This window comes from Triticum dicoccoides, chromosome 7A (genome assembly GCF_002162155.2).
Source record: "Triticum dicoccoides isolate Atlit2015 ecotype Zavitan chromosome 7A, WEW_v2.0, whole genome shotgun sequence".
Lineage (NCBI taxonomy): Eukaryota > Viridiplantae > Streptophyta > Magnoliopsida > Poales > Poaceae > Triticum > Triticum dicoccoides.
Window position 1 is genome coordinate 76,376,396 of NC_041392.1, and position 13,359 is coordinate 76,389,754.

The 13,359-nt window shown below is 42.9% G+C and overlaps 1 pseudogene; it reads right to left on the reverse strand.

The window, feature by feature from the left end:
* Positions 1 to 5,911: 5,911 nt before the first annotated feature.
* Positions 5,912 to 10,954, reverse strand: LOC119329050 (annotated as a pseudogene).
* Positions 10,955 to 13,359: the final 2,405 nt, after the last annotated feature.

The window sequence follows — 13,359 nt, forward strand, 5'->3', positions numbered from 1 at the left end:
AGCAGACGAACGCAAAAAAAAAAAAAATAGTACTACCTCGGATAGAAAAAAAATTCAATGATGAACGGATGAAAAAAATGAAGAAACGCACCTTACTTTAGTACTCCACAAATAGATAAGGTAATAGGTATAGATAAACCTCAAATGTTTTGAAGAACCACGAGGGTCGTCCACCTCCAATAGGTGATAATCGTTAGACCACTTATCACACAATGACTGGGACAATCCCCTCACAAGAAAGTTTATTCGGGCCGTTGTTTCTTGGTAGAACCGTCGAAAAAGAAGACTAAGGCCAACTCCACCATTGCGCCGAACCAATTGGACGCGGATTTGGGTCTGCTTTTTGTCCATTGTGTCGGCTAGAGACACATTGTCCAGCTACGTCCGTGCAAATCTGGCCGTTGCGTCCAACCGGCCGACCTGTTTGGTCCACCCGACTATTGGAAGGCCAAATTTTCACAATTAGACATTCTATGCATATAAATCCAAATAAAAAGAAACATTACAACCAAATAAAATCACATAGTTTTTAACATCATAACACATACTCCATCTGTAAACTAATATAAGAGCATTTAGATCACAACTTTAGTGATCTAAATGCTCTTATATTAGTTTACGGAGGGAGTAGTTTACAACCAAATGAAATTTAAATTGTCAAAAATACATTGATAAAAAATAACTGGTATATTTATTAGTTGCCAAGATGAGTCCACATACTCAAAAAAAAATTACTTGAAGTTAATGTGAGTTGTCCAATCACGCATTTTTGTATGATATTGGATGAACTGTGCAAATGTTGTGAGTCCATGCTCAGGCTCAACATTTTCACCCTGAAAATCAAACCCTTGGACGAAGATGTTGTCATCACGCTCATCCTCCATGATCATGTTGTGCATGATTACACAAGTTGTCATCATCTCCCACATCTTCTTTGTGATCCATATTCTAGCAGGGTGCCGAACGACAGCCCATCGAGATTGGGCAAAGCTATCCCTCTTTTCCCCTACCGGCTTGGAGATTGTCTTCACAAGGTTGACTAATGAGGATAGATACCATCAGCTAGGTAGTATTCCTTGTTGTAGTGGTGGCTATTGATCTCAAAGTTGACCTCCGAGCAGTTGCCCTTCGAACACCGGAGACCGCTGAAGCATGTTGATGTCCCTGTGTGAACTTGCCATGCCAAAAAAGGAGTGCCAAATCCATATATCTTGTGATGCCACAGCTTCAAGTATGACCGTGCAAGCTTTGACATGCCCCTTGTATTGCCCCTGGCAAGCAAATGGACAGTTCTTCTGCTTTCAGTGCATACAATCTATGCTACCAAGCATTCTTGGAAAACCTCTCGATTCATTGATCGCCAACAACCGGGCTGTATCCGCAGCATTTGGTTCTCACAAGCGCAACATTTGGTTCTCTCAAGTACTCCGGGCCAAATACTGCAACCATAGCTCGACAAAATTTGCACAATGATGCAAGGCATGTGGACTCACTCACGCAGACATACTCATCCACAAGATCACCAAGAATTTTGTATGCAAGCATCTAAATAGCCGCAATGCATTTCTGATAAGAGGGGAAGCCAACCTTTCCAAGGGCATCATTCTTGCATCTAAAGTAATCATCATACACCAACACTCCCTCTCGAATACGGTTAAATACATGACTAGCCATCTGGAAAATGGTGCCAGAAAAGCATGGGATTGTAGAGTGGGGACGTGCACTTAAAATAATCGCTAAAGAGTAGGCAATGGCTGCTCTCTCTGTTGCGATTTAACGTCGTAGCATGGCCCGAGATCGACCCCCCTAAACCTCGGTCACTGCCTAGAAATGTGATCATTGACGACCAAAGTAGCAACCACAAGATCATCATCGTCGGATGATGAATCATCTGGCGAGCGTACGACATTATTGTAAAAGAACTCACCTGCTTGTCCATGTTATCTTGTGGGCAAAAGACCGAACACCTTGCGGGCATTGAAGCTTGCGGGCGCGGTGGAGTAGCGGGCGGACAAGGGCACTGTCCTCTCCCCATGTCGGCAGCAGGCATGTCCAAGTCCGCAACATCGGCGGTGACCTGGAGGCGAGGGCGGTGAAGGACAATGCCGGCTCGTGCTCCGATGGTGGCGAGAAGCGGACGCAGAAGGCGAGGAGGTCGGCCTCGGTGAATGTGCGTGGCGTGGAGGTGGGGAAGTGGGTGGATGCGGCGGCAGCCTGAGTGGTGTCCAAGCGGTCGGAAGTGAGAGGCGACGATGATGGCGACGAGGGCGGGGGAGTTGAGTGTGGAGTGGGGAGGGGAAGAATGGCTGTTTGTGTAACTGATGCAGGCCAGGGGGACACGAGGGGACATCACGCGCTCCGCGCCAACGTGAACTTGGCCCAAATTTGGACTGAAAATGGGTCGCGACAGACAGAAAAACAGACGCATGTGCATGTTGGATTGGCGTTTCTATTCAACCCAAATAGACACACGCGGATGCATTTCTAGGCAGTTTTAAATCATAAATGTGTGTGAGGTAAAAGTCTCATATCCGAGGATGTGTTTTTGAGATTTAGGTTCAAGGCGAAATATCTTTAGAGAAACTACCAAAAAGGCCCGTGCGTTGCAACGGGAAAAAAATCCACTCATATCTCTAGCTGGGTCAGTTGGATAAATCATGCGTGGCCGGTTGGCAGGTTATGAGATCGAACACTCCCATCGGTAATTTTATTTTTCTTCGGACATGGCCACAGTGCTCCGCCAGATGGGCTTCCTTCGTTGGGTCAAAACGGATGGCAAGTAACGAAACCAAATAGCGTACGTGAAATTAATTGAATCGGGACCAAACGAAGCGGGACGAAAGTAAAAATATCACCTCCCTTTAATAGTAGGTATAGAGTATAGATATAGATATAGATGTGTACTAGTTGAAAGCTCTTTTTAGAGTAGCAGAAAGTTGACTGAATCTACTAGTTGGAAGTTGGAATTTTTGTACTAGGAAGTTCAGGCTCTCGCAGGGAATATTTTGTGAAGAAAACCAGAAGCCTCTCTGAACGAACTGGAAAGCCTGTGTGAATGTATTGGAAAGCTTTGACTGGGAAAGTTTATGGGAACTAAGTGGGAAGGTGGACGGCTATTACGCCGTACCGTATAATCACGTAACAAATCATTGCTGCCCAAAACGAAGCACAAAATCAGGACGTGATTAATCTCCGGTTTCCAGGACTAAGCAAGAAAATCACGTAGGATTAATCTTTGCTCTCCCAAACGAAGCAGACAATTATGAAATTTAATCCACCCTTTCCAAAACGAAGCACAAAATTACGTGATTAACCATTGCTTCCCAAAAAGACTGCCGGAGACAAATTACCATCGCCTACGCAAACGCAAGAGACTTCCTACGTTTTTCCATGTCGGCCCCGACATTCCTTACTCATCATGCAGTCGCGAGACTGACGCGCGCCACGTACTACATATACGTACCTTCCAAGAATCCATCCGAGGCAGCACGCATCCCACCACCGATCACCCTCGTCCAAAGACCAGACCGTTGCGGCGCAACCACCTTCATCCCGGTCTTCCACCATGACGCCGACCCGCCACTCGCCGGCCGCGGTGGCCGTCGCGCTCCTCCTCGCCGTCCTGGCCGCCGAGGCGGGGGGCGACGAGAGCGACTGCAGCGTGGCGCAGACGGCCTTGAGCGAGTGCACCGGGTACGTGGCCGGCCTGGACGACGAGGTCCCGCCGCAGTGCTGCTTGGGGCTGGGCGACGTCAAGGACCTGGCGCCGGGCGCGGACCAGCGCCGGGACCTCTGCGCGTGCCTCCTGTCGGAGATGCTCGCCGCCGGCAACGGCAATGTCGACTCCGGCCGCGCCGCCGGCCTCCCGTCCGCGTGCGGCCTCAGCGTCGGGTTCCTCCCAACCAGCCCCGACTTTGACTGCTCCCAGTACGTATTTCTGCTTCCCCCTTGTTTTGTTCGTCCTTCCATCAGCTGATTTCTCAAGTTTTGCGTCACTGAACGAAATACTGAATTTCCTTGCAGGGTCCCCTGAATACTGAATACTTTCTTAAGTTCGTCCTTCCATCAGCTGCTCACTCTATCGCTGGCCTAAGGATCGAAGAGCACAGATAAGAAGAAGCACGGAGCTTCCAGTTGGCAGATTTGTTGGTTCTCCCTTCGCTTTGCTTAGCTACCTAGGAGTTGGCAGAATGATTATCTCTTGGAAAATATGAATGACAATCTTGTTGAATGATTCTTCTTTTATAGTGGAAGATCGTCGCGAGCTTTATCTGTTACGGGTTTAGTAGCGGCTGAATGTCAGCACGCTATGGCTTAGCGCAGTCGTTTGTCATATGCGCGCTCACTGCTCTATCGTGAGTGTAAACTCAAAGATGAAATACATTCAAAAGGATGCATATAATAAGGAATTCTTTTCATCCACACTAATTTTATTTATCGCATGAAAAAATCGAGAGGTGGTAGTACTTACTTTAACTAAACACTAGGAGTTGTGCACACACACACACAGGGGCGAACCCAGAACAAAAATGACCCGGTGTCCACATGTACATCACATATACATAGGAACATACAATGCTATACATAAAAATAACATACTTAGGGTGCGTTTGGTTACAATGTATTTCAAGAATACTATTTTGACAAAGTACTGTTTCAAATACTTTGAGATGTTTGCCTCTAATTAAGATTGCAGTATTTCCCCGCAAAAACAATCAGTGCAATTTCTTGTAGTCAAATACATTACTACAGCAAAAATACATTAGTGCATTATTATTTTTTGCTTTCAAATACTGCAAAAATACTTTAAAAAATTGCAGTATTTGAAAGTATCCACAAAACTATGGTATTTTTGCTGTATGAAAAAAAAAGATCGGGACCTCTATTTTAAAAACCGAGGAAAACAACAAAGGACACTAGTGGTGGTCAAATACAATACTACATAGTATGTTGCTTGCCAAACACGGCACCATTTTCGCAGTAGTTTTAGAAACTGATGGTTTCATAAGCTAAAATATTCGTTGTCATCATGGGGTTAAAAACTGTAGTCTCAAACAAATTACTCCCAAACAGAGCCTTAGCAATTACTAGCTGATTATATATGAAGTTAAAAAATAGTAAAGCATAAAAACTCCAAGCAATGGAAACAAGGATGATCGGCAAAAATGATAAGCACTCCCAAAATTTGGAAATTCACAATAATTCAATTCTCAAACAAATTCGTAGCGGCATACATATTGAAAAATCCCGCTAATCCTTGTTCTCAAATACACGTGCATAGGTCCCAAAAAAAATGCAATAATCCAATATGTAATTGTAACATCCTTAAGATTTGAAGCCCTAGTTAGGTGTTTGAGAAACAAAAATTGTGAGAAATAGAGATACGCACTTGAAATAGATCGAGGGGTTCTCTTGCCGTACCTTTTTCTTTCCGGTGATCTGGGCGAGTCACGGAGTCAGGCGGGGCGACACTGGCGCGCCGCGATGTTTCGATGGCGGGCAGAGAGGTGGGCGGCGATAGGGCTAGCGTGAGCTTTGTGAGGAATCAACGCGAAGATGCGAGAAGCCAGCAGGCTGGAGGCCCACGTACACAAACCAAACCAGATCGATCAAACTCTATCTTGTCGTGTGCCTGGGCTATTAGATGGGCTTTGCTCGTACACCGTTTTGCTGGCTTTGGCCGGTGTCCATCGACTAACTTTACCGATGTCACAGGAGTATATGTGCCTTATATAGTACGTAACGAGAAATTTTACCCGGTGTCCTGTGACACCGGCAACGACCACGTGGGTCCGCCCCTGCACACACACACACACACACACACACACACACACACACACACACACACAAATTTATTTGGCGCATATACGTGTAGAAGTTGAGGTAGGGTCCTGATTTAGCTGTCCATTGCTTAGTCATTCTTAGTTGACGTTGAAAGTCTTGAAGCCGCGTCCTTCATGACCGTGAGGGTCTGGTCAAAGTCATCCAAAAGTTGATGATAATCTGGAAACTTGTCCTCGTCTATTGATAGGATTATCTTGATAGTGCTTCTGTAGCTTTGGTAGTGAATAATCAGAGCCTACAAAAGCAATCCTGGCAATTAATCGCCCATCGTGGTAAAGAAAGAAATGAATTACCCTAGGAGTTTACTAATTTTTTCCAAAAAAAAGGGTTTACTAATTTTAAAATTGTTCTAGTGCAAAATTGAAGAAAATTGAGCTAAAGCATCCCTCAACCAATTACTCTACCAGCCCGAATCAGGGGCGGACCCAGAACAAAATGTCCCGTTGTCCATTGTACATCACATATGCGTGGTTATCAAGCAACATCCATGTAATTGCTTAGCTCGCCCTCAAATTTTTTAATTGCTTAGCTTAACCACTAGAGCTTCAGAACGCTAGTGAACAAAAGCAACGCAAATTGTTTTAGAACTAATGCAGTTGCGGTATTTATTACTTGGCCATTTACAATATCACTGAGATTTTTGAGTTATTTGATTTTTTTTGAAAATGTATATTTTTAATGCAAAACAGTTCTTTAAATTTTGGAAAAAGTTCATCGATTTTAATATATATATATATATATATATATATATATATATATATATATATATATATATATATATAAAATTGAAAAAAGTTCATTGAATTTGAAAAAAGTTCGTTGGATATAAAAAAAGTTCACAAATTTTGAAAAAAAGTTCATTGATTTTGAAAAAAAAATATCAATTTGGAAAAAAGTTCATTCGATTTTGAAAAAAAAGTCATCAAACTTGAAAAAAGTTCATCATATTTGAAAAAAAAGTTCATCTAATTTGAAAAAGTTCATAGATTTTGAGAAAAAGTTCGCGAGCTAAAAAACTGCGCATTTAGGAAAAAATAAAAGGAAAAGGAAAAGAAGTAGAAAAAAGAAAAAGAAAAAGAACAAAACGAACTGACAAACAAATAAAAGAGAAAAATGAAGAAATAGTGCAGAAGCGGGTTTTTGGCCCGGTGGTTGTAGCGCATCCATTCGAACGATCGGGTCGTGAGTTTGATCCTTTGCCCCACACCTTTTTTTGGAAAATTAAATGAACAAGCAGGCGAAGAAGAAAAACAACGAAACATGCAGACTGGTTGTGAACAAAAATAATGGGTTGAGCTCAACTAATGTGCGTGTAGGCGCCCATTTGCAGAAACAGTAGGAAAATTAAATGAACAAGCAGGCGAAGAAGAAAAACAACGAAACATGCAGACTGGTTGTGAACAAAAATAATGGGTTGAGCTCAACTAATGTGCGTGTAGGCGCCCATTTGCAGAAACAGTAGTAATGGACGCCTACAGCACCAAATAGGAATTGCCGAGCCAGCAGCCCCTCCAGTGGCAACCCTGGTGCGTCCCTGGCCACAGTCACGCAGTGCAGCCGCTTTCAGCTACCCATCTTGTTGTCCGTGCGGTAGACGGCAGCCGTCGACATTCATGCACCCACACGGCTTCGACGATGGCTCCCTGGCGGTCGTCGACGTTCATGCACATACACGGCTTCGGCCATGGCTCCCTGGTGGTCGTCGATGTTTATGCGCCCAAACGACTTTGGTGATGGCTCCCTCCTGGCCGCGGTGACTCCCGTCGCTCAACCATCATGGACGGCAACCTGTGAACTATGATTTTCATCGGAGCTCCTTCGTCCCCATCCTTTATGCTATGCATGTCTGATTGATTCCTATTTGTTTCTTTCACATCATTCCTATTTAGTTTTTCTTATATTTGTTACTCAAGATTTGGCACCTAATTTCTTCCCCCTGAACACATATCGGCTCTCCTCGGTTGTAACCGAGCACCGAACCAAAATCTCAGTGGACCGAAGCATCGGTTATTGGTTTCTTAGAAAACCGTTCGGTTAACAAGATCACAAACTGAAATTCCAAATAAACTGAAGCGTCGAACTGAACAGTTCGGTCTAACCGAACGCCCAGGGCTCCACATGAATAGTTTCCGTTAATTTGCTTATTATACACATTTAAACAATTTGTCGGCGAATCCTTATAGCTATACGATGCCCGCGGGCGTCAAATGGATGTTGTGACGCCCACCTGCAAAGCTAGTTGGGCCAGCTTAGATCAAGGTTCACTGTGCTGCTTCTGCTATTTCGTTTTTTTGTGGTTTTCTGGGTTGGTTTCTCCCTCTCCCTTATTTATTTATTTTTTCTTTCCTTTTTTATTTTCCCTTTTCTTTTCTGTTTATCTTTCCTGGTTATCTGTTTATTTATTTTATTTCCAGTTTTGCTTTGGTTCTTTTTGGTCCTTCTGTTTCTTTTTTTATTGCCTTCTTTTGGAAATATTTATTTTATTTTTAAGTATGCATATATTTTTTACACACACATTTTTTTAATATAATGTGAACATTTATTCAAAACAGAGTGAACTTTTCTCAATATACTCTGAACATTTTTAATAGATGGAGAATATATTTGGATATACGATGATTTTTTTGTATATATGGTGAATATTTTTTAAATAGACACTGGATTTTTTCAAAAGTATATGGTAACCATTTTTATATACTCTAAGATTTTTAAAAATACAATTAAGCATTTTAAACACAAAATGAACATTTTTAAGTACACAATGAATATTTTTTAAACACACGTAAACATTTTTAAAATATACGATGAACTTTTTCCAGTGCACAACTTTTCCTAAGAAGGACATAATAGTGTTCACAATCTAAAGCAAATTAAATCAATATACCCGTTCAAAGTTTAAGATATCTTTGTGTTATCAGTTTATTAGTGGATGATTGTGTTTAACAAAATTACAGGCCTAATCAGTTGCATTCTTATTGAAATTAAGTAACTTATGAAAAAACTGGATGTATGCAAGATCATGGGTTCACTACCTCTGGAATCCCATAGACGCTAGGCGCAAGGAAAGCCACCGGGTGTCCACATAACTCTACTTGTTCAGCTGGTCCAACCATGTTTGAGAAAACTATTGTTGTACGTGTGAATAGACACCGAAAGATTGAAGTTCCTACCTAGTTCGATCATCACGACGTAATGCAATTTGAAGCATTAAAACGAAGAAGAAGAATTATGAGCTGTTACTTAATTTTCTAGATTAAGTTTTTTGTAATTTAATTTTAGATTGAGCGAAGGGAAACAAAGCAGTATACCTTGACACCAAAAACTTTCGTGAAAATTAGACCAATCTTATATGTGAATATCACTTCGAGTGACCTCTTTTTCCTATCAAGAACCTTCTTTGCCTTGCGAATATATGCAAGTGGATCATCGTGCATGGCCAGATAAAATGGAAGAATAATGTGGCCCAGTTTATTTCCCCATGTCACCTCGTTCCTCTTATCAGATTCTATCACATTAACATATGTCTGTTCATAGTGGTAAAATAAGAAAAATAAATTAAAATACTGATAATCTACGAAATATGATGGTGATATCATCGGACCATGTTCAGAGATACTCCCTCTGTATCAAAATATAAGGCATTTTTTAGGCTAGTTTAGCCTACAAAAATGTCTTATATGTTGGTACAGAGGTAGTACATATATTTAGAAAATCGATGATGCATGGCATTTAGCATCCATTGCATATAGGAGTAGTTTGTGAAAAAGTAAGTGCATCTTAACTGTAGGCTAGTGGCTGGCCTTGTGTTGACAGGAAGGAGTGATCGCAAACAGATTTTGCTAGTGTTAGTGTCACCTGACATTGAAGTTAAGTAAGGAAGCGTTTAGTAAAAACAATTGTACCATTAAACACTTGCTTGTTAGTTGTTACCCTTGAGGTACTTACCGGACTTGCGGAAGTAATATCTTGATAGGGCAGCAGAAGTCACTGCAACCAGCACATCATTGACAGTCTGTGGTTCCCAGCAAAAAAGAAAGAAAATTAACAGACTGTGGGGAAAAAAAGAATTTGATGAACAAATTAAACTGCTAGCTTAGCTTAATTATACGTACGCAGTTCATGGAGCTCTTGAGGAACTTACGTCATCAAGGCTAAGACTCCGGTGAACAAAGCGCTTGGCGTGGAACTCATCGTCGTCGGCACGCTTGAACAGCGTGCGCGGTCACTCAAGAACAGAATCGTGGCGGCGAAGTAGGCAAGGTCCGCCGCGGTGTTCCACGCGACCACAAGGTACGACCAGACCCACGCGACGAGCGCCAGGGCGCCCGCGGAAAGCGGGGGCCGGCGCTGCGACGCGTAGATGGCGCCCGTGCGGGTAGGACGACGCGGAGGCGTGGCTGGCCGAGCCTTGGTGTCGGCGGAGGCGCTGCCCGTGGACATCATGAGAAGCGCCATTAGAGACATGCCGGCGCCGTAGGCGTGGTGCACGCGGATCGCCACGGTGGAGGCCGCCTCGGAGGTCGGGAAGTCGAGGAGATGGAACTCCGGAAGCGCGCGGGAGCGGTCCGTGGGCAGCGCGGACAGCGAGGCGACGTAGTCCTCCATGACCTTGTCTGGGTCGGCGGCCACGGCGGCACCATCCAGCCTGGGGACGATCATATGATCCTCGACGTTCACAGCCATGCGCGCTCATCGCGCCCCTCCATTGTTTGACCCATCCGCCACCTGTACGTGTGTCCCATGCATGAAATATAGTACGTACTAGGAGCACATGTTCTTCCCCGGTTAAGCAGTCGTAGACAGTGACAAGAGCACGGACTTGAAGACCTTAAAAAAGTGTACGCACTTGAATGCATCCCAAGCGCGGGCATCGGGCAAGTAGAGATTCGATGCCGGCTCGGAAGATGCTCAGGTTTATCCGCGTGTCGAGGCCGATGGTGACGACGATATAAATACCTATATCTTCCATGGCTCTTGCAGTAGGGCTCACGGGCTCCTCCGCGGGGTTCTCCGGCGTCCACTCAGCGCCGGCAGGTTCTGTTGACACGCGGATCGGGAGCAGTCGGTTTCCTGGAACTGACGCCCATGGACTACCACTCACAGGGTCCATTTCTGCTTCCCTATGCATGAACGCTAGCTACTCGATCGGTCGTATGTGCAAAGGCTCTGTTCCCTAGCTGTTATATATAGGACTCCTGAAGGTGATGGCACAACGTACCGGTTCCATTCCATCTATTCTGCAACTATTTCCGATGTGTTTTTTTGAACAGAAAGTTTTTTTATTAATTAAGCACATTTTACAGAGAGGAGCATGAATGGGTTCATGCTATGAACAGAAAGTATGTCCCTAACTGGACATTGACCTGCATTTGAACATAAACACCTGAATACTAAAGATCTGTTCTGAATCTTAATTGCTAAATGAGCCTCATGATGGGCTTTTACATTGGAGCTCCTTGGCAAATGATTGATCATGTTTGCCTGGAAGGACTTGCTAGATTGAATAGCTGCAATGTGGGGCCTAATCATCCAGTGACCTGAAGCAGCTACAATGTTAGTTGCGGCAGATGCAGATGCCAAAACAGAGTTATCTGTGTAGAAGCGAGGTTCTTGAAGTTGAAGTATGTCAGCAATCTTGGTGGCGAGAAGAAGTCCAAAAGTTTCAGCCTGAAGTGGCGACAACGCCGGGGGAGACATCGCCGAATCATATGTCTGCTTGCAATGCTGGTTATGCTCCATTCGAATGTAGATGCCTATGCCTGCTGGAGATGAGAGCATACCTTGCTGCAACTTCCAAGCTGCGTCACAGAATATGGCTTCACCTGTAAACTTTGAAGGAATTTGAACCATTGGCGCGAATGTTGAGCCTGCTGTAGTTTCTATTGATTTTTGGAGCAGCCATCAACCTCAAGTTTTAATTCCTGCATGATAGCATTTGAAAAAGGAAAAACATGAGCAGGACTAGAGCATCTTCTATTAAAAATACGATAATTTCTTGCTTTCCATAAACATCACTTTTTCCGATTTGATTTCCACCAAACAAATCAGTAATATGCAATAGCTATTCTACAATTTTGGGAGACGGACAGTTTGAGTAGGCAAATGGTGTTCGATTGAGCTGAAATTTTGAGGGAATCTTAGGAACTCATATGTATATTTGTCTGTCAAATTTGGTGCTGTTTGGTTCAGCGGTTTAAGAGCAGTTTGTAAAATACGAAAGAGGAGAGAAGTTGTGCAAACTTTGCTTTGCTAAAATCTGACCTCTTGTGGTTGTTGTTGCTGCTGTTGGTTGGCAACATGGAGAGTGTGTTGTAAATCTCTCTAGAGGTTCTAGAGAAGATTTTGTACTCACCATTCTCATAGTGAAGTTGTGTGGACCAGTGGGTCAACAACTGTGTTTTTTTTACTCCTCAAGTTGAGGAGGTTTTTTCACGTTAAATCATGTGTCACATGTGCATATTGTTTGTGTTATTCGGCTACTTGTTGGTTGAAATTGTCCTCAAAATTCATTACAAGTGGAGGGGAAACTGTTAGTTTTTTCTTTTGTTTGGTAGGGGTTGGCAAGGCAAATAGTTGTGTATTTTCGAATAGGGATATTTCATAACCACATCAACTAAAATTAAGTTTTTGAGGGGTAAAATAATCGTATCAAGTATTACGAGTCTGTGCAAAACAATCACACATCAATAATTTTTAAAAACACAAAACTAGACTATGCGGGATATGTTTCTCACACTTAAATTTTGTTTTTTAGTAGTCGATGTGTGTAGTGTATCTTTCTCCTAACTTCTGTTGCGTTGTGTTACATATGCTAATATATATATGAAATAAGCCAGGAAAATATGTATCTTGCCATATGGATCGAATTAATTCACAGTCTCTCCATCCCTTCATTGGTGACGTAAAATTCACAAAGATGTGTATCTTGCTACTATGACATGAATGCCTCCTTGAGGCCAATGATTGTGCTTTGTGCAACATAAGTGGGAAAACGGACGCACTGGATCCAACAATTAAGATTATAATACATGTGTTTATGATGTGTTATCATTTTTTGAATAACTTTACATCTGCCCAATTGTGTGATATCTGCAATTTAACTCTTCCGATTTACATCTTAATAGATTTTTATTAGTAATTATATATCCTTATAATAGCTAGGCCATGCGGGTGCACAAGTTGATGACTAGTTCTACTAATGCATATCCTTTTTATACAAATTCTTCACATTCAAAACACGGCACTAGATTTATACTACAAGGCATATTCAGTACAATTAGCTACCTAAGGGCATCTCTAACGTTGACCCGCAAATGGACACCACAAATGTCCATCTTTATGTCAAGACGTGGTCCGTGGGCATGATACCGGAGAAGGCCATCTGATGCTATTTACAAATTAATCTGTTTGGGAGGAGAGAGAAAGTAGAGGAGGACCATGCATGTGGTGGAATATTATGGTTTGGTGTCCGATCGTAAGGATAAAGAGAAGAGGGATACCATGCAGGGGCGAATC